At 46.3% G+C, this 6,747-nt stretch overlaps 1 pseudogene; it reads right to left on the bottom strand.

The window, feature by feature from the left end:
• Positions 1 to 840, bottom strand: LOC136794421 (NADH-ubiquinone oxidoreductase chain 1-like; annotated as a pseudogene).
• Between the last annotated feature and the right edge of the window lie 5,907 nt (positions 841 to 6,747).

Raw genomic sequence — 6,747 nt, 5'->3', positions numbered from 1 at the left:
TCATATACATCGGGCTAATGTTAGTAGAAAAAAAATTTTTATACGAGATGTAGACGTTGATCATATCAAAATTGTGGGTAGGATGCTCAAATTCATAGAAAGGAGATTGTTAGATGTGTTTTAATGATGACTTGGGGTGTATATAATTCTGGCACCTAGGGATTGTCGAATGCTCCTACAAATGGATTGTTGTGGAAATGTTTATTATAAGGAAATTGACATATTGTCTAGCAAGGAAGAGGTGAATGGGCCTGCTACATCTTCTACATTGAAGTCATATACAGGTTTTGATTCTACTTCTGTTGAATCAAGTGGGGCTTCATTGAATTTCTGCTACTGCGGAGATAATAAAATTCTGAGTAGGGGTCAGAAGAAAATAGTCATAGGTGTTCCTGTGTAATAATTACTGTTGAAAGTGTAAATGATCCATTTATCAGTAAGACTGAGGATAGAATAACTGCTACATTACTTCATATGAGATTGTCTATGCTACTGTCCCTAGAGCTCCAGTGAGTGAGTATGTTGAATGTGAAGCTCATCCAGAACTGAGGATGGAATAAATGGCTAGGTGTGATATGGCTAATATAAAGAGTATGCCTACATTTATATTAATTAGTGGCTAAGATATGGGAAGAGGAATTCATGTTGTGAGAGCCAGGGTTAAGGCTAGCATTGGGGCAATAATATATAAATTGATGCTGTTGATGGACATAGTGGGTATTTAATAAGTAATTTGAATGCCTCAGCAATGGGTTGTAATAATCCATGTGGGCAGATGATTTTTGGCCCTTTCTGGATTTGTATATAGCTTAGGATTTTCCATTTAGTTAATATGAGGAATGCTATGGTGAATTAAATTGGGTAACTTGTGAAAGAGTGTTGATTATAAACATATTCTTAGGAAGAGGACTTGAACCAGTGCAGATAAAAGTTTCAGTTTTACATAATTACCGGGCTCTGCCACCGTAACAAACCCTGCTCTACAGTAGGGTATGTATAAATTAATTGAATGTAGATTATGTCATCATTTAGTTTGAAGACATTGTGTAAAGTAAGCCGTATTGCTCTTGTCCTTTCATACTGGAAGAAATCTGCAATAGACAGAAACCAAGCAGGATGGCTCCAGTCTGAACTCAGATCATGTGAGACTTTAATCATTGAACAAAGAGACAATTAATAGCAGTTATACCATTGAAATGTCGTGATCCAGCATCAAGGTCAAAAACCATATTGCCGATATGAACTCTAGAATACAATTACACTCTTATCCCTAGTAAAACTTGTTCCATTGATCAGTGTTTGAGAAGAACAGGTGATAAAGAATTTTGACTAGCTGGTCTAAATTGTAATCACTCAGAGGTGATTTTATTCTCTAAAAATAAATGGCACACGGGCTCAAGGTGCACCAGCTTCAGTAGTTGTGGCACGCAGGCTCAGTAGTTGTGGCCCACTGGGTTAGTTGCTCCGTTGCACGTGGGATCTTCCCAGACTAGGGATCGAACCCGTGTCCCCTGAATTGGCAGGCGCAGTCTTAACCACTGCATCACCAGGGAAGTCCCAGAATCGCCGTCTCCCTTTTAATACACCTTAAGCCCAAAGAATCCATGGAAGATTGTTACAGATAATAAGAGAATAAAATATTGTAAGGACTATAACAGAAGCATATAGTACACTGTTCATATAGACACATCCCAAGCAGTTACAAAGTATATTATAAAGAAGGCTGCAATTTTCAAAGAATAACATAAATTATACCCACAAACTCCCAATATTTCCTGAATCGTTGCAATCTGAAACCCTATTGTAGGAAGCAGAACATTCCAGGAGACATTCTACAAATGAAGGCCTCTAAACCCTGTGGGTGGATAAGGAATTCTGGAAGGAAGGTATCCTCACTCAAGGAGAGCATGATCCTATACTTTAGTCACATCACATCCCTGTACAATTCCCATTGATCTCGGTCCAGGCATTCCCAGTTCTCTTGAGAGAAATCTATGGGCACATCCTGGGATGTCAGCAGTCCCTGAAATTAAAAGTACACATGACATGTGGCCACGGGAAGAGTTCATAATGTGACGCAAGAAGAAAAGAGCAAATTAAGAGAACTGGTTTTAATTTAGAAGAGTGTCTTCAATCATCCACTTATATATATATACATATATTTTTTTTTTCACAAAGTAACTTTCTCTATTTCTAACTACAAAAAAGAGTATGTCATGTGATCCATAAAACCAGTATAGAGACTATAGTCATCTGGAAAGGAAATGATAAAATGGTGGTTTCAACACGGACATATGCATTTTTGAGTGTTTTATTTATATCAAACTGGATAAAATGTGCGTATTTCTCAGACAGAAGAGACATGTCGAGGTAGAAATGTACCTTTCAACTATTCATGGGTCCACAAGTACACTGGAGAGAGTGTAAAATTGCAGATTCTGATACAGTAGGGCCGGTGGGCCTGAGTTCTATTTTTTAAACGAGCTCATTTTTAACTAGTGATGCCACAGTCTCTGATTCATTAACGACAATTGTGAATAGCAGAGACATAATAAGGAAAGGTAAACATTCATAGTTAACTTCTAACTTCAAGTGTGTTATGGATTTCCCACGTTTAATAGGATAGTAAGCACAGCAGCAACTACCATTTGTGAACATTCACTGTAGACCGTGTGTATCTTTCTGACTTTTTGTGTAGGATTGCAGGAAAAAGGCCTGCGCTGCGGCCACAGTGGGCGGGGCCCTCAGGCCGGGCCGCCCCTCCAGGACCCCCGACGGGGCCCTGAGCTCCTGGCGGCTCCTCCCCCGGCGCCCCGCTCCCTCCCAGGAGGCCTCAGGCAGAGCGGCCCCACCCGCAGCGCCCAGAACGGAGCCCGCGTTTCCTCAGAGCTGGAGCTCCCGGCTCGGGGTCTCTTCCCTCCGCCGTCACGGAGCTGCCCCGGAGCCCCAGGGGAGGGCGGCCTCACTGACGCTGCCGGCTGCGGAGGGGCCCCGGCGGCCGAAGCCGCGACAGTCGTGGGGACGGCGGGCCGGGTAAGTGGGTCTGGTGCCCGGGCGGCCGCGCAAGAGCAGCTTCTGAGGGGAAGGGTTTCGCGGCCACCCGCCGCTGCTGTGCAGAACGAGCGGCCTCGGGGTCTGGTCCCGGGGAACTTCGGCCCCTCCTCTCGTCCCTGCCCTCGGCCTGGCTCGCGGGGCCCGGGGGGCGTGGGGAGAGGGCGGCTGAACGTCCTGAGGGGACACGGGGCGAGGGAGGCGCAGGGTCCGGCCGCAGCGTCAGCGACCCTCCTCCCGACGGCGGGGAAAGCGGCCGAAAGTTCCTCCCGAGGCTCCCAGGCCTCTTGTTCAGCCGAGGCCCTGTGCGCCCCTTCCTCCCTGAGCTAAAGCACCCGGGGGGGGGGAGGGGACAGGGCAGGGGGCTGGCGGAGGTGATGGGGGACGTGAAAAGGTGATTGTCAGCTAAGGAGAACCTGCTCTCCCAGGTTCTACAGGAATGCAGGGCTTTCCTTATGCGAAGATGCTGGAGTCAGGCTCACGAATTCCTTCCTTTGATATGCACCTCAGCTCTCTGGGGCCTGCATCCTGTATTTGCATATCCTGAGTTCCTCAGCCTGCCCGCTCACATTGGAGAGGATGACTGTGGCATCTTTTGTTTACTGAGGTGGCAAGAAATATTCCATTTCTCACAGGCTTGAGGGGCAGACAGTGAAGAAGCGTCGGAGAGTCTCACTTGGCATGTACTTTGGTTTACATATAGATAATAGTTATACTTACTTAACTGTGCTAATAGAGGCTCTGGAGTACAATCAACTTGTACTACTGCCCTCTATGTATTAATTTCATCAATATCATAAGATAAATGCCTGTAGAATTGACTTAATCCAGTTAAATAGCATAATGATTTTTAAAGGAAACATAATAGAAATATAACAACAAAACCTTTACCACTACAGGCTGGGTCTGGAACAAGGTAAATAAATGTTCCATTGTTAAAATATTGAAAGAGTATTCAATAGAAATATCAAGAAAAATGACAAATAATAAGGGCAGCAGAATGTTGAAATGTTCTATCTTTATCATTAAAGTGGCAGAAAATCATTTATGAGCAGGCACTGGGGCAGAAGATGCCTGATTTTATATCTTTGTCATAGTTGTGCAGTTGTTTCAACAAGTTAACTTAAAAACACAATGGAAAAGCCAGGAGGTTTGTGCCTGAGATCATGTTGATGTGAAACCCGGGATGGCCGCCTTGTGCCAGGTGTGTTAAGTTTACCTCGCAGGTAGACCTCAGAGCTCCTGAGAAACAAGGGCTGGAATTTTCCTGCTGGGTGCCCCTTAGGTTCTGTGACTTGATTGATTGTGAGTCATGTTGGGAGAAAGACCTGATCACAGGAAGAGGGTGGGAATAGAGTGATTTGAGGAGCAGCTGACAACATTCATCACAGCTCATTGCCTGAATGAATTTTAAAGAAACAGGAAAACAAATGATTCTTATGGAATCAGAGAATGTGAGGGCTGGACAATCCCAGGAAATGAGGAACACCCATCCCGTTTTCCAGATGAGAAAACAGAGGCCCAGCAAGTTGAAATCCCTCAGCCAAGTTGCGCCCGTCTCTCCTCCCCACTACATGGTTTGTGTAAGCAGGACTCTTCCTGTCTTGATCACTGCTGAACCCCGAAAAGGGCCACGCATCTAGTAGCTGCTCCAAAATTTTTGATTGACTGTATGAATAATGCTATTTCTTTCTTTCTCACTCTTATTCAGGATTGTGCCAAGAACTCCCCAGGTTGCAATGTAATTCGATAAATGTCAATATGAATTGAGTTTTGTTGTGATGAGGACTTAGGCTTTAAGGTAACAGACTTGGTTCAGATCCTGGTTCTGCCACTCAATAGCTGTTTGGCTTTGGGAAAATTACCAAACCTCTCTGAGATTATTTCCTCCTTTGTAAAAGTGGGGATAAAACTATCTGAGCCAGCAGAGCACCTGCATGAGACATGTGCACTAAATGTTGGTCTTTCTCACTCTCCCACGCCATCTCTCTGTTCTTCCCAGAGAAGTTGTACAGAAGGATATAGTACTTAAAAAAAATATTTATTTATTTATTTTTGGCTGCGTTGGGTCTTCTTTGCTATGCATGGGCTTTCTCTAGTTGCAGCAAGCAGGGGTTACTTTTTGTTGCAGTGCGTGGGCTTCTCATTGCAGTGGCTTCTCTTGCTGTGCTTGTGGTGGAGCATCAGCTCTAGGAGTGCGGGCTTCAGTAGTTGTGGCCTGAAGGCTCAGTAGTTGTGGCACATGGGCTTAGCTACTCCGTGGCATGTGAGATCTTCCCTGACCAGGGCTCGAACCCATGTCTCCTGCCTTAGCATGCAGATTATTAACCACTGCGCCACCAGGGAAGTCCGATACAGTACTTTATAAAGAGGGGTTTTAATTTAATTCGGATAGTGTACATTCTTCTCGTAGAAAAGATTATTCCACTATAGAGACATTAGCATGCAATACCACTACAAATGCAGTATTCTATGGGTTAGATATTATCAGTAAATTTTATAAGGAATTGGACAAATGCCAAAACACTAGCAACTGTTGAGTAAGAGGATTCAAATCTGGGGTGCCCCCACCCCAATTTCAAGAGCAGCATGTGATTTTCAAATCCATGTTTCATCTGGTCTTTGTTTCTCATCCATCCTCTGGGTTTGCCTTTGTCAAGAAGGCTCAGATCCTCTGCTTTCACAGCCTCGCGGCTGGCTGTGCCCCAGCTCCCGTCCTGGAACCTCTGCATGCCTGGCTGTGCCTGCTCTCCCTGTGCATCACCAGCTTTGCCTGGGAGCTGCTGCGTCCTGCACTGCTTGCTGTACCCCAGAGTACCTAGACCCTTCTGGTACATGAAGTACACCCTCATACCATGTGTGGGATCAAAGTGAAGTTCCCAACTTTGGAAGTTGCAGGCTTGAGGGGCACACAGTGATTTAAAGTCGGGTCACCTGACTTAAAGGGGGGGGGTTGATTGTTTTAAAGCCAGGGCAGCTGACTTAAAGTCTGCGTCCCTCAGCTGCAGGATGAGACCAATTTTGGCAGTGCACGGGTTCGCTCCAAGCCATCACTGCTGTTCAGGAAGAGCTCCAGTAGCGCCTTAGTGCAGGGGGACTTGGTCCGTTGTCTTCCCTTGCCCTCAGAGGGGGGCCACCTGCTCTTCTGGAGGAGAATCAGGGAGGGGGAAGTGCAGAGTCCCGGCTGGAGTTGCGGCACCCCTTGTCTGATGGCAGGGAAAGGGGGGAGGGGCTTTGTGGTGTCCTGGGGCTGGACTCACCAGGTCGACTCAGCCTCTCAATCTCCTAACCTCCCCCTACACACTCCACAAGAGTTTCCAATAATATGTAATTGCGCTTTAGATTCTCGGTCTTCAAACTCATACCCAGGCTCCCGGGTCCCTTGATTCAGCCAATTCCTCTGTGCTCTCTCTTCTATTAGATACAGTCCCAGAGGGAGGGGCCGGGGGATGGGACTGGAGGGACCCCGGCAGCACTGGCCTCAGCCGAGTGCATAGATTCGGGGCCTGTGCTCTCACACATGTGCGAGGACCCTTAAGGCGGAATGGAGGGGGCCAGTTAGAGGCAGTCCTTGCTGCCTCAAGTGAGTATGGATCACCGTCGGGTGGGGAACCCGCTGAGACCTGAGAAGTACTGTTAGGAAGATGTGTTCCTTCCCTGGCTTCAAGGACGTGGGTGGGCTTCATGACTCCAGTT

Source organism: Kogia breviceps, chromosome 6 (genome assembly GCF_026419965.1).
Source record: "Kogia breviceps isolate mKogBre1 chromosome 6, mKogBre1 haplotype 1, whole genome shotgun sequence".
In the NCBI taxonomy this organism is placed as follows: domain Eukaryota; kingdom Metazoa; phylum Chordata; class Mammalia; order Artiodactyla; family Physeteridae; genus Kogia; species Kogia breviceps.
The sequence above is the reverse complement of the archived record's forward strand: the minus strand, read 5'-3'. Positions and strand labels throughout refer to the sequence as shown.